We start from the raw sequence: 14,651 nt of genomic DNA, 5'->3' as shown, positions 1-14,651 counted from the left end.
AAGTACTGACAAAGTCAATCATGCAAGAATCACCCTTCGAAGGTGAGAATTGTTCCCTTTGCCAATGTTTGTTGGGATTTAGGATTTCTCCAGAACGAATTTAGTAGCTGACAGCATGGATGATGGCACAGATGATCTCAGAACATTTCCGTGTTGGTGCTGAGGTCTTAGGCCCTCATCATGGGTACCATGTAATTACCCTTTCAGACAGAAACCATGCTACCAGATGAAGTAGGAATTAGAAGGAATCCGGAAATACTGCATTCTTAGTAATTCGATGCCACACATTTCACCAGCTAAAATCTGGAACATTTGTCAGATTGGAATGGCCCCCAAAAATTGGAATTATTGTGAGACTTTTGTTCAACAGTTCTGATTTTTACTGTAATTTCCCATTTCACAGGGAACCTCTGGGGCAAACTTCGAATCCTGCAGGTCTCCAACATGCCAGAATGACTCATGCCTATGGGATCAGTAATTACCCACCGTCATTGCGTGAATACAACACAGAAAACTAGAATAACAGATCATGTCGTTCCATAGGTCTTTTTGGAGTCTCAGAAAAAAGCAAAGACTTAAGGGTAACTCATTTGCAGATTTAGGTGGGGATTTCAGGTCTTGAACATGCTTTTTAAAATCTTTTCACTTATGGTCAAGTTTTTGAACAGATATCAGCCAAGAAGGCATTTGGTGGGCTCAGAGATGTCGTTGAGCAGGTACAATATGGTTTCATCAATAGTCTCCATCTGTTCTTTGATCAAGTAGTGTTTGATATTTCTTCCTCTTAGTGGTTTGCAAAGTGGGCATAACAGCAAGAAGTGAGACTGTCTGTCCTCAAGTGGAGTCCGCCAAAGTTTCTGTTTTTCTTTTCATGAGCAACCCTTATCCTCCATGCTGGACATATCCCTTTCAACGTCACACCACAATATTGGACACCAAGGCAGACACAAGCAGGGAAATATATTTTAAACAAGCCTTTGCAATGCAATGGGTCTCCCATTTACGAGAGTTTGGGCTATTGGCATTGTAAATGACAATGGCTTTTATTTATGTGTTGTTTTCAAAATAGATAAATAAAAGGCATTCAGCTACATGCATCATTGTAGGAATTTGCGATTCCTAAATTGTGAAAATTAAGGAATCGTAAATTTAGGAATCGCAAATTCCTATGCATCAAAAAATCGCAATTTTTTTGCGAATCGCTAATTTTCCTTATTTGCGATTCCTTAATTGCGAATCGCAAATAACGAAATGCTTTACATTGATTCCTATGGGCCTTGAGGCCCATAGGAATCAATGGGAAGGCATTCTCATTTTGCGAATTCGCAATTAAGGAATCGCAAAATATGAATGCAATTTCAAGGGTGCAGGGGGGGTCCAAAAGACCCCCTCCTGCACCCTTGGAATGTCATGTAAGTACATTTTACTCACACACATGTCCCAAGGGCATGTGTGTGTGTAAAATGTAAGTTTCAAAAATGCATTTTTTTGCATTTTTGAAACTTTTTGCAAATTACCATGAAGGTGTACTTCATGGTAATTTTTCCCTTTAAAATTGCGAATTCGCAAAACAAAAATCATGCATAGCATTTAAGAAATCGCAACATTTGCGATTTCTTAAATGCTATCGCAATTTGTCAAAGCGCAAAAAATTGCGATTTCTTAAATTGCGAGAAATGGGAAATGATTGATGCATCCCAAAAAGTGATTTTGGAATCGCAAACGGCCGAATTTTGCGATTCGCACCGTTTGCGATTCCAAAATCGCTTGATGCATGTGCCTGATTGTCATTTACAAGGCCAATATCTTAAACTTGCGCAAATGCAGACTTATTGCATTGCAAATGCGTTCAGTGCTGTGCTATAAAAATTACAAAACGTGTTTGGAGAGAGAGTGTCCTGCCTGCATCAGCAGGCAGGACAAAGCTGTTTGAGAAAATAGCGCTCAGAGGCTGTAAATAAACCTACTGAGTAACAACACACGTGACAGGGGGTGTCGCCATGTGAGGTTACAAAATGAGACAAGGCGGTACTAAGATGGGACTACTAAGCCTATTGACAAATGAACAACCACAGTTTACAGTGGACAATGACACAAGCCCCCCAAAAAATACGGGTGGAGAGTGGGTGGAACTTCAAGTCCGTACCAGAATACAGCATGCCTCACAGAGCAGCGCATGCGCTGCCCAGGTTCGACCTAAAAAGAGAATAAGACATGGCCGTGAGGGAATGCACTCCATTTAAAACAAAAACAAGCAGGGGTATGGATTGCACCCCTGTAATGCAAAAATATGTACAGCTCAACTGGAAGGTGGGAAAAGATGCTAAAAACAGTTATACCTCTGGGTTGCAGGTTGTCCCTTTCCAAGAATCTCGGAATACTGCTCTATACACCTACAGACAAAAACAGATATAAAGGAAGAACAGTATATTAAAAGAAACAGTTACTCAGGGAGTGAGGAATGATAGGAGGATATTTCATCGTGGAACTGGCGCTGGCTCATGGAGGATGTCAGCAACTGCGCCATGGTGAAGAGCCGTAGAAAGCTAAACATGCGGAATATATAACACAATTAAGACACATGGAAAGAGTTTTTGTTTAGAAAATATGACACAGGTTTAAACATTACTGGCTAGTAATAAATATATATATATGTTTTTAAGTGTGAGCCTTGAGGTGGTAATTGCACCTAATAGTCCAACATCTGTTAGTAAGAGCACACCCTAACTTCGCGCCTGATAACACCAGGACATGTGAAGTGTCAACACGGTGTCTAATTTGAATAAGTGCCTTACTTGATGCAGTGCCAAGAATGGCTTAGCACCGCTGATGTAAATTTGTCATTTTTGTGGTTCTGTTTGTAAACCACATAATCCCTGACCCTCCCACGTGAAGCTTAAAGAGAACTCGAGGATCAAAAGAAGAGATCCGCGTTAATGAATAGGATTCATTATTCTGGTTTGTCTAGAAAGATGTGTTTTCTTTATGTTGAAACTGCACAATACCATTGTCAGTTGGCGATTTCATACATTTGGGGGAATTTGTGTCTGCTATGCAACCTCCAACGAAGCGCACGTGAAAGAAAGCAATGAGCGGAAATCCGCGGAACCACTTAAAGGTCAAAGAAGGACACTTTGGAAATTTCACATGAGTCAACAACACTCAAAGAAAGCTACACCGTCACACCTACATTCTCCTGGCAAACACTCCAGGAAGCATTTAGTCTGTGGTTGTACAGTGGGAATTCTGTGCTCCAAAGCCTGACACTCCTTCCAGAAATAAGTCATGGCGGATTTATGCCATTTTAGCTGCAATGAGCATGACATGATTTTGTCACTAAACAGAACCCTGCTCTTGAATCTAAAAGCAACATAAGAGCGTAAACCACGTGTGGTCTTGTGCATTAGTCTTTAGTTGATTATGTCACTCCTTTAAAATCAATGAAGTTGGGCCTAAAATTGTAAAATGTTTCTTATTGATATTATGTATGTATATATTTTAAATATTTTAAAGGTGCAAATTTTTAACGCAAGCCTCAAGGTGCTCAATTAGGTCCTCATGAGTCAGGCAAAGCACAATTATCTCATAGACTTGCAATCTGCCTGATTCCGAGTTGTCCAAACCATGTTTCTCAAGATGTAGGTAAACCATATCCGAAGTTACAGTGTTGTAAATTGAACCAGTAACATTCCATGAGGATTTGGCTATAGCAGCAGCTAAGCCTCCTTCCTGTATTTTGTTTCTTATTGGAGGGTGTATAAAATGTTCCCACCTGCCAGAAAACACCTTCTTCTTCCCTTGCCTGCTACCCAGCTACCCACACACCCCCATAGTGACCTCCTCTCCCAGAGGTCCTCACATACATTTACTGACTGCTCAGAGCAGGAGGGAAATGTATGCATTAAACCCTGGAATTGTGAATTATCTGTGGTTTTAAGACTGGAATAATAAGCCACACATAGTGATTCCCCTTCCATCGGGTATAACTTGTAATAATTGCATACTACAGGGGCACATTTACCACTCGGTAACTGTAAATCATATACAATTTCACGGTGCCCTCAGTACCATGCGACTCGGAATGAGGACCTAAGATGCCTAAGGCAGGAATGAGGAGGTTCAGTATGCTTGTGAAGAGCCCGGTCTAATAAAAGTTTTAGTTGGCGAATAGATGATAACGTTTACAAAAGACTGGTGCCTGTTTACAGAGTCTTCTGTCTCCAGTGGGAAATAGCTCTTACCATGCAGTCTTCTTTACCATGCAATGCCTTTACCACCCATACTTTTACCACCCATGCCTTTACCACACATGCGTTTACTGAGCATATGCCATTACCACACATGCCTTCACCTCACAAAGAAAGTATAGTTAATAACGAGCTATCTATCTATCTCTCTATCTATCTATCTATCTATCTATCTATCTATCTATCTATCTATCTATCTATCTATCTATCTGTTACATTCCACTTATTGTATACACTGTTTCTTTAAAACATTTAACCACTTTGCTCTGGCATATCCCATGCTTACTATTGTTTGAGTTCAACATTCTGTTTAGAGCTTAGATTACGTATTCCATGAGCGATTCAGTTGCACCTGGAGTCGCTGATGGATAGATGTTTGCTGTGCTGTAAGGAATAAATTACCTTAAAGTAATTTTGTCTGGATTACTTTCAACAAATGGCGACGAATGAAAAAATGGGTCAGATTCTTTACATGCTAAGCGAATAGAAGCTTTGGAGGCTAAGTACAGTGTCTTAATTGACAAAAGCATACGAGGTCCGATCCCCTTTAGGCGTAGCACCTCCCACCGATAAGGCATTGGTATTCACAGAATGAAGTTACTAATTTCGGTATTCACAGAAGTTAGGACTCCTAACTTTAGGACTCCTAAATGCCTTCTGTGAATACCGAAAGTCTTAAAATTAGGATTTTTCTCAATTTAGTAGTAGTAAAGTTAGGACTCCTAACTTTAGGACTCCTAAATGCCTTCTGTGAATAACAAAAGTCCTAAAATTACGATTTTTCTCAATTTAGTAGTAGTAAAGTTAGGACTACTAACTTCAGGACGCCTAAATGCCTTCTGTGAATACCGAAAGTCTTAAAAATAGGATTTTTCTCAATTTAGTAGTAGTAAAGTTAGGACTCCTAACTTTAGGACTCCTAAATGCCTTCTGTGAATACCGAAAGTCTTAAAATTAGGATTTTTCTCAATTTAGTAGTAGTAAAGTTAGGAGTCTTAACTTTACTACTACTAAATTGAGAAAAATAGAAATTTTAAGACTTTCGGTATTCGCAGAAGGCATTTAGGAGTCCTAAAGTTAGTAGTCCTAACTTTACTACTACTAAATTGAGAAAAATCGTAATTTTAGGACTTTCGGTATTCACAGAAGGCATTTAGGAGTCCTAAAGTTAGGAGTCCTAACTTTACTACTACTAAATAGAGAAAAATCCTAATTTTAAGACTTTCGGTATTCACAGAAGGCATTTTGGAGTCCTAAAGTTAGGAGCCCTAACTTCTGTGAATACCGAAAGGAGTAAGTTCATTCTGTGAATGCCAAAAGTAGTAAGTTCATTCTGTGAATACCAAAAGTAGTAAGTGCAATCTGTGAATACCAAAACAGTAGTAAGTTTAGGAGTCTTAAGTTCATTCTGTGAATCGGGCCCTGTGTTTTTAAAGAAAGATAAACCTGCTCTTTTGCCTTCAACTTATAGACCAATATCTCTAATAAATGCAGACAATAAACTGTACTCTAAAATCTTAGCCACCAGGCTTTCCTCCATGATTTCCTCAGTAGTTTTCCCATTTCAGCACGGGTTTATACCTGGCCGCGATACAACAGATCACATGAGGCGTGGTATTGCTTTGTTGGATTGGGCAGAGGTGACTAAAACATCTATAGGCCTGACCCTGTTTGATGCCGAAAAAGCATTCGACAGGGTCCCTTGGCCTTATCTGTGGGAGGTGCTACGCCAGTGGCGGTTCTTACATGGGGGCGTTTGGGCGCCGCCCCCCCTGCTTTCTCGCCGTGCGAGAAGGCAGAACAAATGCTAGTTATCATAGTATATAAGTTATATAATATGATAACTAGCATTTGTTTGTGCCTTCTCGCACGGCGAGAAAGCAGAACAGTTTCCGTGTTTACAGTGGGAGTGTTACCCGAGTGCAGGGGGAGTGGCTTGGGGGAGTGGCTTGCCCACTATTGTTAATACTGACTGTTTGGACAGCCTGAGGCCGGCGCCCAAACAGACAGTATTAACTACAGTGGGAAAGCCACTCCCCCAAGCCCCCCCCCCCCTGGCCTCAACTCTCCCTGTTCTCTGTATGCTGCAGCAGCAGCATACGACAGAAAATTACGTCACCTGGGGCAGCCGGCCTCACCAATCAATCTGCGGCAGTGGAGAGGAAGGCTGCCTGCCGCGCCGCCTTCCTGATGACGTGCTGCAGCGCAGGACAGGACTTGAAAACGAGGACGGCGGGAATCGGGACGGAGTCTCTGGTAAGTTTATACTATTTTATTTATTTAAAATATATTGGTTGTCGTACCCCATTTCCAATCCCCCCAACCCCCACCCCGTAATGCCGGCGAATTAGAGCCCGCCATTAAAGGCTGTTCACCCTTCACGTCTCTTCAGCATTTGTGACCTTTAACTCCTCTATTCATGAACGGAATGGAGAGGCTGCAGTTTGCTGAAGGTTCCTCCACTCCCCCGAGACAGACAGGCTGGTGCCACAGTTGTCAGATTTTTAACTCGTCGGTATTGTGTGTTATACTACTGACAAACAGGTGCATTGCTTGCATATTGTATTGCGTACACAAGATATATCGTCGAATCACAGGTTCACTGGTACAGGACACGAATTTTAATTGATTTGCTTTTTGATTATAACACTACGAATTGGGATTCGAACGCAAAGAAAATAATTTGTCATTTTGTTCATTGTGTTCACTGTATTAGAGGAAGGTGAATTGAATCGAATAATAATAGCAAATTGTGTTGATGACAGCTCCTTAAGCGCAATATGGAGGGCTACATAAAAAAGCATTATTATTGTTTTATCGTTGAGACACTTCAGTTCAGCTGATGGGCACCGCCGATAAATGCAGTCTGTGTCAATGGTGACATTTTTCCACGATAAGGGTATAAAAGAGAAGCGAGCATTGGCGAAACCAGTCGGGGCGGAGTGATGCAGTTGTCCAAAAATCCGCGCGTGCCCTTGAACTGCTGGTAGTCGCCGGAAGGCTAGTGGAAGCCATTTGCTGCTCATTATCTGTTTGAAGGGATTGGAGGCGGCCCACCTGGTGCGGGGATTAGAGTGGGGTGGGGGTGTCTGTGGGGGGAGGGGGGGGGGCACTCACACCTCCAGATCAATTAACACCAAGGTCCAGACTCCAGTGTCACCTCGGGAGCCCTGCGCTCTGGAGAGGGTCCCTCTGTGTGTGCGCTCCGAACGCTATCAGGTGACCAGATCAGACACTCACAGGCCCGGCTCCTGACCCCGGCTGCATGCACAAGTAAGCAGGGTGCTGACGACGCCTCCCGGGCGAGAGCTCCTATGTGTACTCGTGTGCGCTCCCCCGCTTTTTGTTTGTAAATTAGCAGCAGGGACTAGGGCGGAGGAGGACCTGGGCTCCTCTGCTACTTCCTCCTGTGTCCTGATCTCCTGCTTATTTTTGGTTTCCGTTGAGGAGTTATTGATTTTTTTTGTCCCTTGCTGCTAAAGCTCACTCTTGGCACCGCAGATGTACTGGAGGATTTCACTTCGCAATTACATGATTAAAAGGCTCAACATACGATAGTCGTTTGTTTAACAACTCCCTGACACTCATTATGCAAGCTGACTTCATGGCACAGGCAATATTAGGAAACAACACTATTCGGGGCTGTGTGTGTGTGTACAGGGGATAAAAATACTACACCATGTAATCTGCCATTTATCCCATGAGAGCAAAATTCCAAATTGTGACAAATGTCAAGAAGAAAAAAAAACGTAAGAGGCCCGTGCTTTATGTAGTGATAGTGATACACTTTGCATTTAAACACCATAGTCAGGCTACCTCCTTAGCTTGCAACATAACACTCATCCACGACTTTTACGCCCTACCACTTTCAAATGTCACCAGCCGCCACTGTGCTACGCCTAAAGGGGATCGGACCTCGTATGCTTTTGTCAATTAAGACACTGTACTTAGCCTCCAAAGCTTCTATTCGCTTAGCATGTAAAGAATCTGACCCATTTTTTCATTTCTCGTGGGACTAGACAAGGCTGTCCCACATCCCCTTTATTATTTGCATTATATATTGATTTTATTTTGGTTAAATTAACGGAATCAGCCCAGATTAAACCTATTAGTATAAACATGATCGAGTAGAGAGCTCTCGCATATGCAGACGATATTGTGATTCTAACTACAGACTTGGTGCCTGCTCTTGCGACAGTAGAATTCCTGGCTAAGCAGTTCAGTCACTTTGCCGGGTATAAGCTTAATATAAATAAAACTCAGGTATTATACGTCAGGGATGATGCTCCAAGGAATACAATTGTGGTTACTGAGGCTACATATCTTGGTGTTAAAATTACTTCACCCATCAGCAGGATTCCAGAGATCAATTTAATTCCAGTCTTAGAGGGAGTCAAGTCTACTCTAGAGCGCCTTAATCACTTGCATTTATCCCTATATGGAAGAGCAAACGTTTTGGGTCTGTACCGTTAGAATTTTCTTTATCTTGTTTGAAAAAACTTGAAAATGTTTCATCAAGATTTATTTGGGGGTACAAACAAAACAGAAGGGCACTTAAAAAAATGGCACTTCCAAGATCCAAGGGAGGATGGGGTATACCTTATTTTGTATTCTATTATTGGGCATCTGTTTTGCATTTCATTTCACCTTTAGTTATTGGGGAAAAATGTTGTTTATTGCAGTGTCATACACCCACAATTTATACATTTTTCATTGGGGAAAATGTCAATGGTTGCCTCCTGAAAATCTTGGAGCCTAGTTACTATAAATAAAACAAGTTTAAGGTGTTGATCTCCGCATTTTTTGTGTGGAGACAAATTAGGCGATACATTGGACTTCCTCAAATAAACTGTTACACCCGGTTTGCGGCCGCCGCAATTCTACCTAATATCTTTCGGGATGTAACCACCAGGAAATGGCATCATTTGGGGATTAGTAATTTAGGTGACATGTTCTCTAATCTCCAACCAGTACTATTTAACGAGCTACAATGTAAATATGGAGTACATAAACATGTTTTTTTTAAATTTCTCCTGATCCGCAGTTACTATACACGGCTTGGGGAATATGAAACTCATTTTAAACAATTTCCGCTATTGGAAGGGATGGGAAAAGGGCAACCAATTGGCTTCTTTTACTCCTGTCTGATTCAGTCACTTCCAGAAGATCTGGATCAGTGTCAGGAGAGATGTAGAACTAAATTAAACATACCAACAATTAATCTTTATTCTTCCATTAATTTGGCCAAAGAGGTGCTGATATCGGGTAAGATGTTGGCCCAACTTTTTATGGTTGTACATGACTTGTATTATTCTCCCAGGAAAGTCTTCAAATGGAGTACGGGTCCACGAGCTAGCTGTAGTAGATGCGGCTGCTTTGAGGCTGATGCTCAACATATGTTTTTTTTCATGTGGTAAACTTAGTCCTTTACTGATTTCCATACAAAATTTCTTAACGGAAATAATGGGCCCACCTATAAGTATAAATGCTGAGATGGTGCTGTTTGGGACTGATTCCACATGTCTGACTATTTCTAAGGACCGGACCTCTTTTCTGTTAATTTGTATGTCTGTCTTACGGGGCTGTATTTCCAGAGAATGGATCTCACCGGGTCCGCCCTCCTTTTTGGGGTGGAGAGCTCAGTTATTATCTATGTATAATTTAGAGATTGCAATATATAAAACTAAGAGTATTCGTAAGCGCAGTATAGGGCTAAAAATGTGGAACCTTATCACCGAATGGATATAATGAATGGTCTGCAATTGCTGTAATTGTTTTGATATTTCTGTTTGGATATCTCTGTTTGCCCTTTTTTCATTTTCAATAACGGTATGCTGTTATGAAATAGCCTCATTCTCCTTATGTTTTTTTTTTCTTGTTGCTTTTTTGCTTTTTTATTTTTTTCTCTTTTTTTGTATTGTATGGCCTAAATGCTATTGTTTTAAATATTTGTGGCGCTTAAGCTATGTACTCAGGTAAACTTTCTGTGCCTTGTTTGTTCCTTGCATAAAACAATAAATCTTTAAATAAAAAAAAACAAGATGCGGTGTCAATCGTCGAGAGATGGAAAAGGATAACGAGGAATTTTAAATGTAAATATCGCTCACCTTTATTCAACGTTCGAACTTCACGGAGAACTACAGTGTGAAGAACCACGGACGCCGGTCACGTGGTGACGTCAAAACACATGATCTTTACGTGCAACGTCACACAGGGACCCTCTTTTGGAAACATTATGATAACAACGAGCCTATTGATAGCTATGTTTCCATAGTAACGGGCACAACGATCTGCATGTTTACACCTGCGGAGCACAATTTCATACAGCACACAAGTAGTGCATCTCCACTTAGGTAATCAACACAAGATTAGTGCATTTAAATAAAAAAATTACAATGTGGGTGAGTGAATTTAAAAAAAAGAAAGATTACTATATTTTTAAGAGGAAGACTGTGTGTTTTGTCAAGTAACTTCTGGTATAAAAAAACAGACAACAAAAAAATATATATTTTTTTGTATTGTGGGGACGCAAAAGTTTTAAAGCAGGTATATTATATCATACATACAGCCTAAGACATTATGCAGTTTCAACATCATGGGAAATATTTGCAAAGTAAAGGTGATCCTCCCATACCATGGATAAGATGGAAGGAGGATTTTTTAACATACATGAAGGGAAAAGATGGAGAGCGCATGGGAGCAGAAAGGATATGGAGCATATTTTTACATTGTCTTGGTTCGGAAGGGCAAGTCATTTTTAGAGCTCTACCACAATTTATCACACCTGAAGGACAAGATGATATGAATGTATACAAAGAGGCGATGTTACGAATGTAACAAAGATTCCATCACACAACAAATATTGCGCTAAACAGATTTAGATTTTATACGAGAGCTCAGAAAGAAGACAAGTCATTTGATGATTATTTAACAGCGTTAAGGTCATTGAGTATGCATTGTAATTTTGGGTTAATGGGAGATGAAATGATCAGTGACTAGATCATTGTGCACATGAGTAATAAAAAAATACATGAAAAGCTATGGGTTATGGGGGGATCCAAAACTGGCAGAAGCCATTGCTACTTCTAAAGTATTAGAACAAGGGGAAAGGTGGATGCAGACTGTAAGACAAAATGCTGTCAAGACGGAAGGGGTAGAAGAAGTATGTGCACTTAGACATACAGATGAACACAAAAGTAATAATTCACGAGCTAAATACAATATGTCAAAATTTAATAATAGCATTAATCGTAAAAGATATGATAGATATGTGAAACAAAATGCGTGTTACAGGTGTGGTAGCAGATCCCATATAGCATCATTCTCTGGGTGTCCAGCCATAAACAGAGAATGTAAGAAGTGTGGCAGAATGGGCCATTTTGCTAATGTGTGCAGAGATAGTAGGAGAATTACCAATCAAACATGGTAAAATGTGGAGGTGAGTACAGTTAATTACCTGAAGGTGAAAAGGTTTTGTTGTGTCCATCATCAACAATGAACTCCACTCAAATGAAGAAATGGTTAATGAAATCTCCTAAGTGCTTGGTACAAGTCCTGGGAGCAGAATTAGAATGTATGGTTGATTCTAGGTCTCCTTGGACGATTATCACTCAACAGTATTACAGGAAAAAAATGAGTGAGGCATGTAAAGGTATTCAGATTCAACCATCAGAAATTGTGGCTGAAAGGTTTGATGGATATAAAATTGAAATGGAAGGATATTTTGACGTTCCTTTGACTTTTTAAGCAATATGTGCACACAATAAGTTATATATTGCAATGAAAGGTGTAAATGTTTTGGGTTGGAAAGATCAGTGGAAACTAGGCATCATATTAAATTCCCGCTCTAGGAAACCTGTGGATAAGAATAAGCAGAACAAATTTCTGCCTTAAGCAATGGTGGGAAAGAACTACAACTTATTGGGAAGTACAAAAATGTCTTTACTGACAACCTGGGCAAATTAGAAAACTACTTTCACCGAATCAAATTAAAGGACAATGCTATTCCAGTCAAACAAAAATTGAGGAGTGTTCCTATTAACGTTCGAGAAGAGTTAAGGGACATGCTGAAGGAATTACCGAGCAAAGGCATTATCAAGCCTTTGTATCCTCTGAATGGGTTTTCCCCATTGTTTTAGTGTGCAAACCTAATCAAAAATTGAGGGTATGTGCAGATTTGAAAGCATTAAATGCTAACATAATATTGGATTGTCACCCCTTACCTGATCAAAAATTGAGGGTATGTGTAGATTTGAAAGCATTAAATGCTAACATAATATTGGATTGTCACCCCTTACCCAATGTAAATGTGGGGGTATCGATTCTGGAAGGGGCCAAGGTTTTTTCAACATTAGATTTAAGGTCTGCGTACCACCAGATAGAATTGGCTGAAGAGTCTAAAGAATTGACAGAATTTATTACTCATCAATGTCTGTATCAATACACCAGAATGAAACACTGAAGAGGCAGACGCCAGACCAAAAGGCAAAGAGTAAACTTTCAAATATTCAGAGCTGTTGATCAATATGTGAAGTATTTCAAGACAATATTCAGATTTTTTCAAAAAAAGAAACAGAACATGAAATGCACTTGAATGAAGTTTATAAGAGGTTGGAAAAACATGGCCTTATCCTTAAGGCACATAAATGCAATATGTTTAAGAAATCTCTTGAGTATTTAGGCCACACTTTATCTGGTGATGGGATTATTCTAAAAAATCAAGTGAGGATGCTATACTAAATGTGCCAGCCCCTGTTAATAATGAACAATTGTTGTCATTTGCTGGCATGTGTCAATACTACAGCAAATATGTTGAGAGCTTTGCCACTACAATGAGACCTTTGAGGAAACTATTGAGACATAATGTTTCTTATGACTGGTCAAGTGAACAACAGAAAGCGTTTGAGGATATTAAGTCAGAAATTGTCAGGGCACCAATGTTAAAACCGTTCTGTATGAGTAAGGAATGCATAATTACTGTTGATGCCAGTTTGTTTGGCATAGGAAGTGTGTTGTCACAAAAAAGTGATAAAGAGAAGTGGAATGTTGCATTTGCTTCAGGAACACTAAATGAAACAGAACGCAAATATGTGGTTATTGAGAGGGAGTTGTTTACGTGCGTGTGGGCTATTGAACATTATCACATTTATGTGTGGGGCAGCAAGTTTACCTTGAGGACGGATCATAAACTGTTAGTAAATATTTTGTCTTCTGTTGAAGGTTGGAATTCCACAGCAAGAAATGCTAGGCTATCATCTAAGCTCGAGGAATATAATGTAATGTAAATGTAATGTAAGTGTGTACTTATATAGCACGGCTGTCACTCCAGGGAGCATCTTGGCGCTTTTTGCCCGTAGCCTAAGGTGGGAGGCCGGCAACAATAATCACAAAATAGAATAAGTACCAGGAAAACAAATGTAACTGCAGATTTTTTATCACACCTACCATGTAGTCATAATGAGGTTGCCATAGTCAAAGATTGTGATGTCGTGGTTAATATCAATGATGTGGTTCCAGAGCAGTTCAATGAAATTACCGAATTTAATTAGGAAGAGTGTGTACTTAAGGATGATAAATGGGGTAACATTAAAAGGCATGTGATGGAAGGGTGGCTAAAGAAGAAACATGAAAGATATAAGTTCCAAATTACTTCCACTATTTAATGTGTCAGACGAATTGGAGTTAGAAGGGAACTTACTGCTTAAAGGTAGTAATGTGTCCCTCCAAAAGGTATACAAGAATTAATACTTAATATTGCACACAAAACTCACCCAGGGAAGTTGACCATGAAACGTTTAGTAAGAAACTATTTCTGGTGGCCTGGAAGGGATAAGCTCATTGATCGTGTTGTCCGAGTGTCAAGGTCTGAAATGAAACTCTTACCGCCAAAACTTGCACAGGAACAGAGCCGCTAATATCCCAACTCCCTCCGAAGGATGTCCCAGAGTCCGTTATAAAACTTAACCCTTAGGAAGCCCCAAGGGGGAAGGGGGAGCGGATAAAATAAGAAACAACAGAAGAGGCTGCTCTGGAACTGTTCTTTTTTCTTCTCTTGCTTAGTCCATCCCACAGATATAAACTTCGGAGAAACCTAAATTATATTAAAGAAACAACATTAACATATTTCCTGTCCTACACTTTACTCTATCTCTATATTTTATCTATTTATACCTTATGCTCCAGATAACTGTCTTCTCTTCTTTTCTTGTTTATTTGCTCTCTTGTCATTTATCACTTCTTTGAAAGATGACAGCTGTTTAACAAGATAATGATTACTTCTATATTCCTGTTGAATTTTCTTTTTAAAATGTTCTTATTAATTTATCTCTTACCATTTAGTTTTCTTAGTAGACTTTTAATCAACCAATATTCTTCTTTAAATGGATCTGAAATGATATGATCTTG

Source organism: Lissotriton vulgaris, chromosome 3_1, assembly GCF_964263255.1.
Source record: "Lissotriton vulgaris chromosome 3_1, aLisVul1.2, whole genome shotgun sequence".
NCBI classification, from domain to species: Eukaryota; Metazoa; Chordata; class Amphibia; order Caudata; family Salamandridae; genus Lissotriton; species Lissotriton vulgaris.
The sequence above is the reverse complement of the archived record's forward strand: the minus strand, read 5'-3'. Positions refer to the sequence as shown.